Source organism: Oncorhynchus masou, chromosome 28, assembly GCF_036934945.1.
Source record: "Oncorhynchus masou masou isolate Uvic2021 chromosome 28, UVic_Omas_1.1, whole genome shotgun sequence".
Taxonomy (NCBI): domain Eukaryota; kingdom Metazoa; phylum Chordata; class Actinopteri; order Salmoniformes; family Salmonidae; genus Oncorhynchus; species Oncorhynchus masou.
Window position 1 is genome coordinate 42,818,047 of NC_088239.1, and position 15,797 is coordinate 42,833,843.

The following is a 15,797-nucleotide window of genomic DNA, read 5'->3' on the forward strand; positions in this document are numbered from 1 at the left end:
ATGTATAGTAAAGCTAGGTGTAAAATAGTAAATAATGGCTCCATCTCAGAAAGTTTTCAACTGTTAAGAGGAGCAAAACAAAGTTGTCCACTATAAGCATATCTATTTATTATTGCCATCGAAATGTTAGCTGTTAAAATTAGATCCAACAATAATATTTAGGGATTATAAATCCATGTCTTAAAAACAATTATAATCCCTCCAAAGCCTCATAGAGGATCTAGATAATTTTTCTAACCCCTCTGGATTAAAACCAAAGTGTACTATATTACGTATTGGATCACAAAAAAATGCAACTTTTACATTACCGTGTAGTTTACCAATAAAATGGTCTGATGAGGATGTGGACATATTCGGTATACATATCCCGAAAGAAAGAAATGATCTCGCTCCAATACATTTTAATAAAAGTTAGCAAAAATAGACAAGATCTTGCTACCATGGAGAGGAAAATACCTGTCTACTTGTGGAAAAATCCCCCTGATTAACTTTTCAGTCATATCATGGTTTACCTATTTGCTTTGCCTACACCTAGCGACCTGCTTTTTATATTATATGAGCAAAATATATTCAATTTTATTTGGAATGGCAAGCCAGACAAAATTAAAAGCAACTATTTATATAATGAATATGAATTCAGAGGGCAGAACTTATTAAATATTAAAGCAATAGAGCTCTCACTAAAGGCATCAGTCATACAAAAGTTATACTTAAATCCAAAATAGTTCTCTAGTAAATTAGTAAGAATGTCTCACCCCATGTTCAAGAATGGCCTTTTTCTCTTTATTCAGATTACAACCGCTCACTTTCGTTTATTTGAAAACTACTCATCTCCAAAATATTGTTATTTTTTAAACAAGCCATAGGTTGCAATTTCAGTTTAATCCACCTGAAAAGACAGAACAAATAATACAAAACATATTGTGGTTAAACTCAAGTATACAAATTGATTTAAAAAATGAAGTATTTTTCGATAAAATAAAAAAGGTCTAATCTTTGTAAGTGATATCATAAATAGGACTGGTAGATTTATGACACACATGCAGGTAACACAGACTTATGGAAATATCTGCTCTACCTAAAATCACAACTAACTAATTGCAGCATTACCAGAAAAATGGAAGAGGCAAGTGGAAGGGGGAAAAGTAAGGAACTTGCCTGTCGGCCCTGAATTAAAGACCAAAAATGGTTCAAGAAAATTGTGAGAAATAAAAATACATACTAGTTTCATTTAAGGACCAAAAAAATTGACAGCTGTGCCATATAATTTGCAAGAGATTTTCGATATACCAAATCCATGGCACATGGTGGTTGAATGGTTTATGAAACGTTGCCAGGTTCAAAACCCAAGCATTTTTTGTTCAATTTTTATGCATTTTTTTTATTTGACCTTTTTTTAACTAGGCAAGTCAGTTAAGAACAAATTATTATTTTCATTGACGCCAAACCCGGATGACGCTGGGCCAATTGTGCACCGCCCTATGGGATTCCCAATCATGGCCGGATGTGATGCAACCTGGATTTAAATTGAAATTACTATAAAAATGTATTGCAACCAATAGAATGTTAATATATTCAATCTTCCCAGCTCTGCCGATTTTTCTGCGTGGAGGCAGAGTCATTAGATCATTTATTTTAGTACTGTTCATATGCAGCTCGTTTTTGGTCACAGGTCCAGGAATGGCTGAAGAATTGCAACATTTACCTAAAACTAACACTGCAGATAGCAATACTGGGTGATTTAAAAAGTCAAAGTCAATCTATCAATAATATAATAATTGTTTATTTAATTTACAATCTGTAGAATCTATGAGAATAGAAAGGTTCAGTACTTTTGTGAAGCATCACAGCACAGTTGAAAAATATATGGCAAATGGAAATCCAAAATGGATGGTGTTAAGAGATAGATGGGAGGGGTTGAATGGAGCTGAAGGGTGGGACTAATAACATAACAAATAAATAATTCTCTCTTTAATTATTCTGACATTTCACATTCTTAAAATAAAGTGGTGATCCTAACTGACCTAAGATAGGTAATTTTTGCTAGGATTAAATGTCAGGCATTGTGAAAAACTGAGTTTAAATGTATTTGGCTAAGATGTATGTAAACTTCTGACTTCAACTGTAGATACTTTTGTACCGGTTTCCTCCAGCATCTTCACAAGGTCCTTTGCTTTTGTTCTGGGATTGATTTGCTCTTTTCGCACCAAAGTACGTTCATCTCTAGGAGACAGACCCCGTGTCCTTCCTGAGCGGTATGACGGCTGCTTGGTCCCATGGTGTTTATACTTGCGTACTATTGTTTGTACAGATTAACGTGGTACGTTCAGGCATTTGGAAATTGCTTCCAATGATGAACCAGACTTGTGGAGGTCCACAATTTTTTTTCTGAGGTCTTGGCTGATTTATTTCGATTTTCCCATGATGTCAAGCAAAGAGGAACTGAGTTTGAAGGCAGGCCTTGAAATACACCCAATTGACTCAAATTATGTCAATTAGCCTATCAGAAGCTTCTAAAGCCATGACATAATTTTCTGGAATTTTCCAATCTGTTTAAAGGCACAGTCAACTTAGTGTATGTAAACCTCTGACCCACTGGAATTGTGATACAGTGAATTATAAGTGAAATAATCTGTCTGGAAACAATTGTTGGAAGAATTACTTGTGTCCTGCACAAAGTAGTTCTAACCGACTTGCCAAAACTATAGTTTGTTAACAAGAAATGTGTGGAGTGGATGAAAAACGAGTTTTAATGACTCCAACCAAAGTGTATGTAATCTTCCAACTTCAACTGTATGTGGGTATGTGCATGCATGTATATATATGGATTTACACTACCGTTCAAAAGTTTGGGGGCACTTGAAATGTTCTTGTTATTGAAAGAAAAGCACATTTTTGTCCATTAAAATATTTATCAGAAATACAGTGTAGACATTGTTAATGTTGTAAATGACTACTGTAGCTGGAAACGGCAGAATATTTATGGAATATCTACATAGGCATACAAAGGCCCATTATCAGCAACCATCCCTCCTGAGTTCCAATGGCACGATGTGTTAGCAAATCAAAGTTTATCATTTTAAAAGGCTAATTGATCATTAGAAAACCCCTTTGGCAATTAAGTTAGCACAGCTGAAAACTATTCTGATTAAAGAAGCAATACAGCTGGCATTCTTTAGACTAGTTGAATATCTGGAGCATCAGCATTTGTGGATTCGATTACAGGCTCAAAATGGCCAGAAACAAAGACTTTCTTGTGAAACTGGTCAGCCTATTCTTGTTCTGAGAAATGAAGGCTATTCCATGCAAGAAATTGTCAAGAAACTGAAGATCTCGTACAACGCTTCGTACTACTCCCTTCATAGAACAGCGCAAACTGGCGCTAACCAGAATAGAAAGAGGAGTGGGAGGCCCTGGTGCACAACTGAGCTAGAGGACAAGTACATTAGAGTGTCTAGTTTGAGAAACAGACGTCTCACAAGTCCTCAACTGGAAGATTCATTAATTAGCACCTGCCTAACACCTGTCTCAATGTCAACAGTGAGGAGGCGACTCCGGGATGCTGGCCTTCTAGGCAGAGTTGCAAAGAAAAAGCCATATCTCAGACTGGCAAATAAAAAGAAAATATTAAGATGGGCAAAAAGACACAGACACTGGACAGAGGAACTCTGCCTAGACGGCCAGAATCCCGGAGTCGCCTCTTCACTGTTGACGTTGAGACTGGTGTTTTACGGGTACTATTTCAAACATATATATAAAAAAACTCAAGTGATTGCGTTAGCTGTGTTGTTGGCTAGCTCCTTTGGACAACAGCATCCTGACGAATGAGTACATTTTCTATGCCAGGTGAAATCACGCCTCATTAGCTCATTGTTATCGATGTACCCAAATAAAGGTCACTAGAAAACAGCTTAAACAAACGCAAATGCGACTACTTTGCTGTTATTCTGCCTGCACTTTTTGAAGTGACGAAGTTACAGTAGTTGGCTAGCTAGCAAGCAAGGGATAACTACGTTGCCAGCCAGTATGTCAATGGAACATTTAGAACGAACGACTGGGTCGCGTCAATAGACACAGAACAAAAAGATGACTGGGTCGCTTCTCTAGCAACAGAACCGTAGAACAAACAACCAGCAACCCTAGATTTGGGTCGGGACTATGTCTTGTGGAAGGATGGAATAGTGTGAATAAATTCACCAAAATATTTTTTTTTATGAAAATATGTTGATCATTATTTTAATATGTTGGTAACCTGTTGTATAAAAGTGATAATGCCCTCAAAGCCAGTATTTGGAGGATATATTGGTACGGTTTGCTGGCCATTGTCTTCGTCTCGGGCCTAACAATACCCGTGCCAATATATTCTTCAAACATCAGCTTCTCGGGCATTATCTCTTAACTCCAAACTCCACACAGTTATCACATTTCCCAGTGAGCACACAATTTCTGTACTTACAGCATGCATTTAAATTCCTTTTTATCAGGTTTTTGTTTTGGCAGACCTTATTGTTGTTAGTGAAATGTGCCAAAAGTCCTGAATGCAACTATTTATGTGAAATTGTTTTGGTGTTCTACTTTCAGTCCTGGTTGTCCTGAAAAGAAGATGGTAAAACACTTCATTGTGAGGCTAAATATAAGGTCTGGACATGCAGATAAATTCAAGTTCTGGGATCTCAGGACTGATAGGTTTAACCTCTGTGTCACACCCTGATCTGTTTCACCTGTCCCTGTGCTTGTCACCACCCTCTCCAGGCATCACCAATCTTCTCCTGGGTATTTATGCCTGTGCTTTGTCTGCATGTGCCAGTTCGTCTTGTCAAGTCAACCAGCGTGTTACTCCGTGCACCTGCTTTTTCCTTTTCACAGATTTTGACCCTTGCCTGCCTTCACTCTGAACCCGCCTGCCTGACTATACTGCCTGCCTGCCACTCTGTAACTCCTGGACTCTGACCTTGTTATGATCTTTGGCCTGTCCTTGACCATTCACTTGTCTGCCCCTTGGATACTAATAAATATCAGAGACTTGAACCATCTGCCTCCCGTGTCTGCATCTGGCTCTCACCCTGTGCCCCTATACTCTGACCTGTGGCTAATTATGTTGCGAGTACTAAATTACCCAAACCCCACACAGACCAGGAAAATCTGATCAGACACCCACTCACAGAATATTGAGGAAGCTACCAATGCAAATACCTTTTCCCTCAGTCTTCTGTGAGTAGGGGGTCAGATCAGCTTTTCCTGGTCAGTGGGGATTTGGGTAATTTAGCGCATGTACAGTATGTGTTATAATCACACAAACCCACGTGCACACGCAGGGAGAACCACAGCGCTGCGGAGGCCGAACCCCTAGTGTCCCCGAGGGATGACCTAATGATAGTGTGCGAGAGATGTGTTGCCGTAACACGACGTGCTGCGTTAATTATTTACCACAGACACACTGGAAGGCGTGTAAGCAGAAAAACAAAGCGTGTCCCGCCACAAACTACAGGAGACACACCATTGTTCAACAATGGAGAAATCTTGTTGGCTCAGCTCCTGTGTGTCTTATGGAATAACAGATGTAAGGGGTGGTGTTGTGTACAGTGCACACACACACACACACACAATGCAGACATGCTCACAGGTACACACAGTGGTACAGAGACAGAGACACACTAAAAAACAGACTATAGACACACACACACACACACATCTCTCTTCCCTTCCTTCTCCTCCACTCTATCCCTCTTTCTCACTCTCTTCTACACACAAACTGACATACAGTAGTTGTAGCTCTAACACACACAGACAGTGGGTCGGAAGGAATACGTTGGTGCGTTAATGTAACATGGCACAAACCACAATAGGAGTCTTGCCAATTACTTTCAACAATCATAAAGTTGAAAAGGGAGAGAGAGAGAATACACGGGGCGGGGGTGAAAGACACGCACCGGGAAATAGGGACACTACCACAGGGGCTGATTCAACAAGCTAGCTCAGAGAAACAAAATAATTAACTAGAAGTGTTCTCACTCGTATAACGTTCTTTATTTTTAACGGTGACAACCTAATCTTGTCCAATGGCCGTCTCTCTCTCTCTCTGACGAACCATCTGGTTTCACAGCGCCTCAGAATAGGACTTGACTGGAAGTATCGAGCTAGCCTATGTGGTTTCGACAGAAAACGCTAACATCGGGCTTTCAGGGATCTTCCCCTGGACAAAACTGAAGTTGGAACTCCGCTCAGGCATCTTTCTATGGCTGCTACGTTAGGTTAGTCTATTTTCCTGGCTACCCTGTTCTTTTATTCATCATTAGCTTTGATACATTGATTGGTTAAAGATGATCCAATCGCTGACGATTTTGCTTTGTACAACACCCCTAATTTTGACATCACCACAATCTACTTCAACGATTGTAGTCTCAGACTGAATTACATAGCCAACGATAGGAGCAGTGGAATAATTCAGTTAGTCTATAGTGCCAGGCAATTAGTCTATAGCAGGAGCATACAAAACAATCGCTGGTTTAATTGGCTGATCTCTCAGTCCATCGCCATCTAGAATTTGAGATCAAACCGGATGTGATATGTGTTCAAGAAACATGGCTTATACCACATCTTGATTTTATTATTCCTGGTTATTGCTCAATCAGATCTGATATATCAATTGGACAGTGTGGTGGTTGTGCTACATTCATAAGGGAAGGTCTTGTATATCGTAATACCTGTCCCATCTGAACATGAATGCTTGATGGTGGAAATCTACAGTCCAGTTATTAATATTAAAAGTTTATTTTATTTTAATTTACAACCCTTGTCTTCAACCATCTGTAGCAATGTTTGATGAAATATCAAGAGACATGGTGCGGCAACTTCCATGCACAGAATAGTTTATGGGGAAGCACACATACAGATGCTAATGGTACTATTGTGGAAGATAGGATGGAAACAAGAGCATCAGTATGTCTTAACGATGGATGTGGTACAGGAGTTAGAGGGGTGACATACTTCCTGGACCCCGCACTGGCTTCTAACTCTATTGCATCTACGTGTGAATGGAATGCAATGAATGATTGTGTTGGATCATTTCCTGATTTGGTGTACTATGAACCTTGATGTTACTATTCCAGATAGGGTACCGTTCAGAAGAGGGTGCTTTCATAAAGCAGACTGGGAAAAGTTTGGTGATCATTGCTTAAAGTCTGTTGGAGAGTTGTCTTTCGAGAGGCCAGTTGATGTTTGTGCTGCCTCTGTGATCCCTCTTGATTTTGAGTGCTGAGAATTTATATGTACCAGTGAGTGAGAAAAAGAAGAAGGTTCCTTGTTGGAGCGAGGAGTACACTGCGGCTATTCGAGAAAGAAATAGGGCTTACAGAGTTGATTTTGAAAGGAAGAGAGCTTTAGTACATAGGGTCATTAAGTCTGTCAAGAGCAATGGATGGAGACAGTTCTGCTCTACAATAGGCAGAGGGTACTGAGCTGTGGGGTGTATGGTCTATATTGAAGAAGATGACTGGAAGAAGCAAGTCCACTCGAATTGCAGTTTTGGTTGTGGGTAAAAAAAAACATCTCTAATTGATGAAGAAAAAGCTGACTTGTTGGGAAGACATTTGCTAGGGTACATAGTGGGGTTATTTTGGATGCAGTACATAAGCAACGCAGGTGTGAGATTTGGAATGTTCATGTCTATAAGAAAAGGGATACTGTTGACTCTTCTTTGGATGCTGTTTTTACCACACATGAGATGCATTCATCCTTAATAGGTTGTGGATATACAGACTCAGGTCATAATCAGTTGTGCTAAGTAACGTTTAAGCATCTTGTTTTTTTAAACTAGGCAAGTGAGTTAAGAACACATTCTTATTTACAATGACGGCCTAGGAACTGCCTTGTTCAGGGGGCAGAACGACAGATCTTTACCTTGTCACCTCAGGGATTCGATCTAGCAACCTTTTGGGTATTGGCCCAACTCTCAAATCACTAGGCTACATGCCACCCTGCTCATCTACCTGATGAGGTCATACATGTTCTCTTGAGATTATTTAACAAGATTTGTAGTGAGGGGGTTATAGCTTCTGGTTGGAAACGTCCGGTAATATTACCTTTTGTAAAGCCTGGTAAGGACACTTCATGTGCTGATAGTTACAGACCAATAGCACTTAACTCAAACCTGTGTAAACTGATGGAAAAGATGATTGTCATATTTCCTGGAACATGAAGGTTTATTGAGTCAATGTCAAAGTGTATAGCGTAAAGGTAGATCTACTTTGGATGCATTAGTAAAAGGTGAGCAATGAAGTTGAAAAAATCTCTGAAAAAAGTCATGGCTACTGTCTTTTTTTTAACATTGAATATGCTCATGACACCACTGTGTGGAGAGAAGGCCTACTGATTAAGACGGAAATACTTGGTATTGGTGGGAGATTATATAACTGGGTTTGGCCTTCTTATTTAATCTAGGATTGCTACCCAAACCAGCTGGTCAATCGTTCTATCCATTTCATCTTATGCCTATGGAGTAGACAATGGTACTCCTCAAGGCAGTGCTATCAGTCCTATTTTGTTCAACATTATGATTAACAATGTGTTTTCAATGTAGGTAGGGGTATTGGGGCTTCCCTATACGCTGATGGAGATATTTGGAAGTGGGGAAGGAATGTCTCTTGTGATCAGATCTATTCAACAAGCTATAGTGGATGTTGAAATATGTTGTATATTCTTCTTGAAGAATAAAGTTTATGATAATATACAGTTGTTTCTGTATGGACAGCCTATGGGGAGGGTTTCTAAGTGCAAATAATTGTGTCTATGGTTCAGTAAGCGATATACTGTATATGGAAAGATCATGTCATACATTTTGAAACAAAGTGTAAGAAAGTGGTGAATCTTATGCGCTCGGTCTCTGGATATGAATGGGGTGTTGATAGATAATCGTTGATGGATATTTATAGAGCTCTGATCAGGACAATTTATTACGGGTGTATAGTTTATGGAACACTGAAGTGTATGGTCATTGAGGTTGGACGGGATTTGGAAGGGATTTGGATTTGGATGGGGATTGTATACTAGAAGTTAGTAGGGATCTTTTTTAATTTTCTCAGAAGTACTGAGTTTGGTAGGAGGATTTAGAAATGTTGTAAACTGTGATTGACCACACACTCCAGCACAGCAGGTGGCGGCATGAACCTTTAACGTTTGTTTGTGGCCCGCCATTATATCATAGAAGAAGAAGATTTGGCCAAGGAAGTGAGTTTGGAAAATCTGAAAGTACGCATCTTAGAAATAGTTTTCCCATATTAACTTTATATGCCCGAACTCAGAATCCTTTCAGCTTTCCAAAAATAATATGGTCAATTTGATATAAGATTGATTTTGATTGCAGATTTTCAACATTTTTCAAAGTCCCATCTAATACAGCTGTAGCGGGCTCACTCCCTCTACTGCCTCAATTTTAACCACACCCCTTTTCAAGTTCCACTTTGCTGCACAGTGTCACCAGGCTGTATGAGCCCGCAATTCGAGCCTGGGGACGAGGTTAGTGACAACCCGACAACTTGAATGTTCTTGGCTTGGCTGTCTTCTTCACTCTGTAAGGCATAGAAAGTACACACTTTAGCCTCTCCGTACAAACCTCCCGGAGCTCTATCTCTCCAAGAACCCACCTAATGCACCATAAAGTGCCAGAAGAAATGGTGCTATAACCAAACAGGTTTTTAATGGCTTGGTTCACCCTCAAAACAGTTATATAGAACCGCAAAGTACTCTTATTTTTAGCAGTGCACACTTGAGCACAAGAGACCATTCGTTAGCCTTTACAGAGTCACCTCCAGTCCATGTCAATAGTAAATAAATCCAATCCTAACAGTCGAGGTGTGCTGTAAAACCTTTCGTTGTACTGTACTAATTTTAATTGATGCAACTCCTTATCCCCCCCGCCCCCACTGAATAGGCTCAAATAAGAGACTAATTCTAAAGTTATTTGTAGGACAGAGAGGTACACTAATTTCCTGAACACATGAATGACAGTGGAGGGGGAAAGGAATGGATTGGACATCCTTGGCAGCATCCCAAATGGCACCCTATTCCTATATGGCTCTGGTCAAAAGTGTTGCACTATATAGAGAATAAGGTCCCATTTGGGACAAAAACCTTACGTGGCCCGACCTATACTGCACCGCATAACCCTTCTCCAGGCACCATCTAACCAAATAGCATTAGTAAATGAAGGATAGGCTTTGTCGCTATGCCTTTAAATGTAGAAACATTAAGACATTTCAAAATGGATGAAACATATACCCAGGGGAATATTCTTGATTTATGGATCACAAAGTCAATTTTTTTCACCTGTTCAGACCTTCAAGTAGATTTATTCCGGGATATTAGGCAGCCTTTTGGCGTTACGCTGTTAGTTTTTATTACAGAGTGAAATTGAGTCCCTTGAGGATGGCGATATATATATAAAAAAAGCAATCGCAGCTGAGCACACGACTGACCAGGTAACAAAACCCTTGGGTCAGTGGCACACAGAAACTGAGATTTCCTAATTGCATGAAAAATAAATGCTGCCGCTACTTCGCCTCCAAACCAAGTTGCATGAACCGTAGAGCCGACTGAAGTTGGGGGGGGGGAATGAACCAACACTTTTTACTTTAACGATCAACCTTTACATTATGCTACATTTGCAATCTTTCAATAAGTCCCAGTATATAGGCCTACTGACCTAGGTAAGGAATCACAAAGCAGCCAGCGTCCTTACTGTACCGTATGACTAAAATCAATAAACGTCAGCTTTTCCCTGAAATATTCAGACTCTAAACTGACACTTCCTTGAGCCTGTGTATTGAAGATGCTCTAATAAAAGCCTGTCCATGCAATCCATAATAAAACTACTTTCCCTCCTTCAAAGACACTTCTCCCATCTTCTGTCTGTTTTTTCCTAACCCCCATTCATTTTCTTCTTCAAGGACACCATGCCATCTCTCTGACACCTGTCCCTCTGCTCTGACAGACTACAATTAAAACAGTTTCAATGCTTTGAACCTCGGCGCTTTCATGAGCATTAGTCCAGTGTCTCTCCTTTCATCTACGTCTCTCTCTCTCTCTCTCTAGCTCTTCCCCTCTCTTTCTGGTCCGGTCTCCTCTCTTTCACTGTTTCTCTCTCTGATGGTTGCCAAAGTCCCCATGGCAACCAGCAGATACAGTACCTGAAACAATTCACAAGCTTATTTGAGCATACAGGTGCAGTGTGTGTGTGTGTGTGTGTTGACTAGACGTGTGGGGTTGGAGGAGAAGAGTGGAGGATAGGAGATAGGGCGAGAGAGGATGAATGCAACATGAAATTCAAGATAAACAAAATGTACCTGAGCAGAGCGAGCGTCTGCTAGCCCCAGGATATTGTTTATTATGCTTCCTGCTCTTCATTTCTCTCCCTTTCACACAAAACATGTTACATCCTTGTCTCATGGGTTTCACCTCTACCCATGATAACAGCCGGTAAACTAACACCTTGTCTCTTCCACCACGGCCTTTACATTTAAATGTTGTGACAGAACATTCTTCTGAGTCAACACACAAACAGCAGCAATAGACTCAAAGTTAATTTGTGACTGTGACTCTATCCATAAAGTGCTGGGAACGGGACATGAGTGACTGAGTTCACCAACTTAACATGACTACATTGTGAAATGGACTGTTATATAAGACCACAGCATACGTCACAAATGGCACCGTACTCTCTACATAATGCACTACTTTTGACCAGGGCCCACCGGGCCCTGTTCAAAAGTAGTGCAATATATAGGGAATAGGGTGCCATTTAGGATGCAATCCATATAACCATTCAACCCATGTCTAGCTAATTAATATATGATATGATTGCACTGTATGTATAGGCTATATACAGTCAGGTCCATAATTACTGGCACCCTTGATGAAGATGAGCAAAAGAAAGACTATCAAATAAAATATTAAATGAAATATTATTTTATACTAATGAAATTGCTCCCCAAAGAATATACTGTTTATCAACGCCCAAACCACCACTGGTGTGCGTGGCCAAAGAGCTCTATTTTCATGTCATCTGACCATAGCACCGCCTGGAGTTTGTGAAAACGTCATTGGCACTTGGATTGGAACCGGTGCTACGGTCATATGGCATAAAAATAGAGCTCTTTGGCCACGCACACAAGTGGTGGGTTTGGCGTTGAAAAACACAAGCATATGCAGAAAAGTACCTCATAGCTACACAGTAAAATATGGTGGTGGATCTTTGTTGTGGGGCTATTTTGCTTCCAGTGGTGGAAAAAGTACTCAATTGTCATACTCGAGTAAAAGGAAAGATACCATAATAGAAAATGACTCAAGTAAATGTGAGTCACCCAGTAAAATATTACTTGAATAAAAGTCTAAAGGAGTCTGGTTTTAAATGTACTTAGTGGTGGAAAAAGTACTATATTGCAGCATTCGAAATGTGGGTACTTTTGGGTGTCAGGGAAAATGTATGGAAGTAAAAAGTACATATTTTCTTTAGGAATGTAATGGAGTAAAAGTAAATGTTTTCAAAAATATAAATAGTAAAGTACAGATGCCCCATAAAATGACTTAAGTAAAAATACTTTAAAGTATTACTTAAGTACTTTACACCACTGGCCATTGTTAAGGTCAACGGCAACAAGAACTCTACCAAGTACCAGGACATTTTAGCCAAAAACTTGGTTGGCTCTGCCAGGAGGCTGACACTTGGACACAAGGGGATCTTCCATCAAGACAATAACCCCAAGCACTAATCAAAATCCACAACAAAATAGTTAATAGCACACAAAATCAACATTTTGTAATGGCCAGTCTCCGGACTTGAACCCCATTGAAAACCTGTGGTATGAATTGAAGAGGGGAAGTCCATAAGAGCAGATGAAGGATATGAAGGATCTGAAAAGATTCTGTATGGAGGAATGGTCTAAGATCCCTCCCAACGTGTTCTCCAATATCATAACACATTTTAGAAAAAGGCTTGGGTATTGAAAATCAAATCAAAGTTTATTTGTCACGTGCGCCGAATACCTTACAGTGAAATGCTTACCTACAGGCTCTAACCAATGGAACGGGGAAAAAGGTATGTGTGTACAAAGTGGGGCAAAAAAGTATTTAGTCAGCCACCAATTGTGCAAGTTCTCCCACTTAAAAAGATGAGAGGCCTGTAATTTTCATAATAGGTACACTTCAACTATGACAGACAAAATGAGAAAAGAAAATCCAGAAAATCACATTGTAGGATTTTTAATGAATTTATTTGCAAATCATGGTGGAAAATAAGTATAATCACTAGCCGGCTGTTCCGTGGAGTGGCTGTGTGGTCCCTTATCTCGGATGATCTTTTCCAAGTTTAAAATGATAAACATTCAACATTGGCCATGCTGTCGATGAAGCATGATTTGAGTTGTAAATCCGGCTTCTTTTTAGAGCTACGACCTGAAGATCAATGACGTCATCATGATTGGGCCCTGTTTTCTTTCAAGTTCCCAGTTGTTTTGAAAGCACCATAAAGACAGAGAATTACAGACTTTGATGACAAAATTGCCCACAAAGGACCGCCGTGCCACCATCCTGTTCAAGTGAGCACAGCACAACTAGATGAGTCCAAAAATGTATGCTGCTGCATAAAATGTATGTATGTATGTATGTATATATGCCAGGTAGATATGTATACTGTAGCTTTGAAAAGTAATACTAAATGTATATAGTGTAGTAAGATGTTAGTAGACCGTGTGCTTCACCATAATAATTTGGTCTATTTACCCCTCTTCATTTCGCCTACTGTTCTGACTTTGTGGTGCACACGTAGCTTATCTGTGTTAGAGAAATGTAATCATCAAATACTGTAAGAGCTTTCATTGTCTGGTTATATGCCGCCTTTATTTATCCGACTGTTCTGACTTGGTGTACAGGGAGAGCACCGTAAGAACGGCTCATGTTCTGAATTCTGTTGCTGTACATTTCAATAGTGCTAAACAAAATAGTTATTTTGCCTGTCTGTCCTAGCTCGCTCATTGTCTTCAACAAAACTACGGATTGCCTCTTATCCGCTTGTCATCCCCTTATTCCATAGTTTGTCATCTGAATTGTCATTAGAAAGCACATTTGTTTAAGCAAGTTAGCCATATAATCTATGTTTTTTTTAAAGGAAGTAAATGAGGCTGAATGAACTGTTTCGCTGCCAGACAAGGCTCCGCTGATTGCAAGGTGTAACAGTGGTAAGGTGTTGTGACTGCTGTTGGGAAAGCTTTATGTAGGCCCAACAGTTTGTGGGCACCGTTTGTCACTGTTATAGTGCAATTCATGTATTGTTTAGTGTGGTGTAGTGGCATTGCTGGCATGCATCCCACTTCTTTTTTTTGCACCACCAAGATTTACATGCTAAAATCACCACTGAATTCTGTACATTTTGCCATGTCTAATGTGTATTCATGCAATTTTTGAGTGACTAAAAAAATTACAACAATGTCTATGGGCTAAAAAAACTGCTGACTTGGGCTAGTTGATCTGGACATTTCTGACAAGTTATAAATAGCTCTGTAAGGTATGCCATCGACTAACATGACAAGAGGAACTGATGAAGCACTACCCAATTTCGAAATCTCACCTTATGCATTCTGCTATTACAACTTTCGAGAGTAAGTTTAAAGCCTGAGTTCCTTTGAAGAAAATAAAAATTAAGAAGTTAGGACAAGTTTGCCATTTATCGCAACAATGTGTGACAACTATCGGTAGAAAAAAAGCAACGGAAACACATTAAACTCATGCTTTTTTATTCGGTACATGAAAACTACACTGCAATGCAGGAAATGTTCAACTTGTAGTGAATTTGAGGTTGAAAAAAAGTGTCTGAAGTTTGTAATTTACACTTTTTTCCCCTTACGAAAAATCAACATAATATTTTGCATTACCTGTTGCTGCATATTTTCTCAAATTAAGATCCCATATCTGTACAGACTTTAATACGGAACAAAGTGAGTCTGATGGAAACAACTCTGGTGGCAAAATGTCCATCTTTAAAAAATAATAAAAAATCTATAATATTCACATGAAAATCTGTCACAAATTGGATGGAAATCTAGTTGAAGATTAAGACATGAACACAACAGTTCCCTCTTTCTTCCTCCTATCATCCCGTCATCTCCCTCCTCCAGCATCTGCGAGGCATGGCGCAGTTGTGAGGCAAGTGGCGGAATAGAGAGATCGAGAAAGAGAGAGCGCGCACACGAGAGAAAAAAGAGAGGTCCATCAATCCCCACCACGTCTGGACAAATGAGGCACACAAAAGAGAGGGGGATGAGTTTATCAGAGAGACAGACACCACAGGGCCAGGTAAACATGATGCTGCCAGTGACATGGTGACACAGCTAAAATATGCCCAAATGACCAAGACAGTGTAAACCAACTGTTATACAGGCTTGGGAGTTCATCAAGTTCCATATTTTTAATGTGGTGGTGCCGCACCATGAATTATTGCAATGTACCTGGACATTTCTCAGAACTATGGCACACAGTTTTAACATAACGCACAAATATATTTCCATTATACATGTTTTTTTTGTGAGCTATGTCAGTAAAATATAGACTGAGGTGAAGTGTCATGGTGGATACCCAACCCTATACTTCCAAGGTTGCCAAAAGCACTGAGCCATATATTTACTGTGAAAGCCAATTTAAGCTTGATCCAAAGATGTGGCCGGAGGCTTCGTATGGAGGGTGTGGCGTAATTGTGGAGCCTCCGGAGGCCAAATCAAATTTTGTAACAATGCGGATGGTTCCGTATAGCT

The 15,797-nt window shown here is 39.8% G+C and overlaps 1 protein-coding gene across 1 annotated transcript in view; it reads right to left on the reverse strand.

Moving 5' to 3' along the window:
- Nucleotides 1–15,797, reverse strand: part of LOC135517616 (protein FAM163B-like) — a 42,897-nt gene that overhangs the window by 11,820 nt on the left and 15,280 nt on the right. The gene's annotated exons all lie outside the window — the stretch shown is intronic.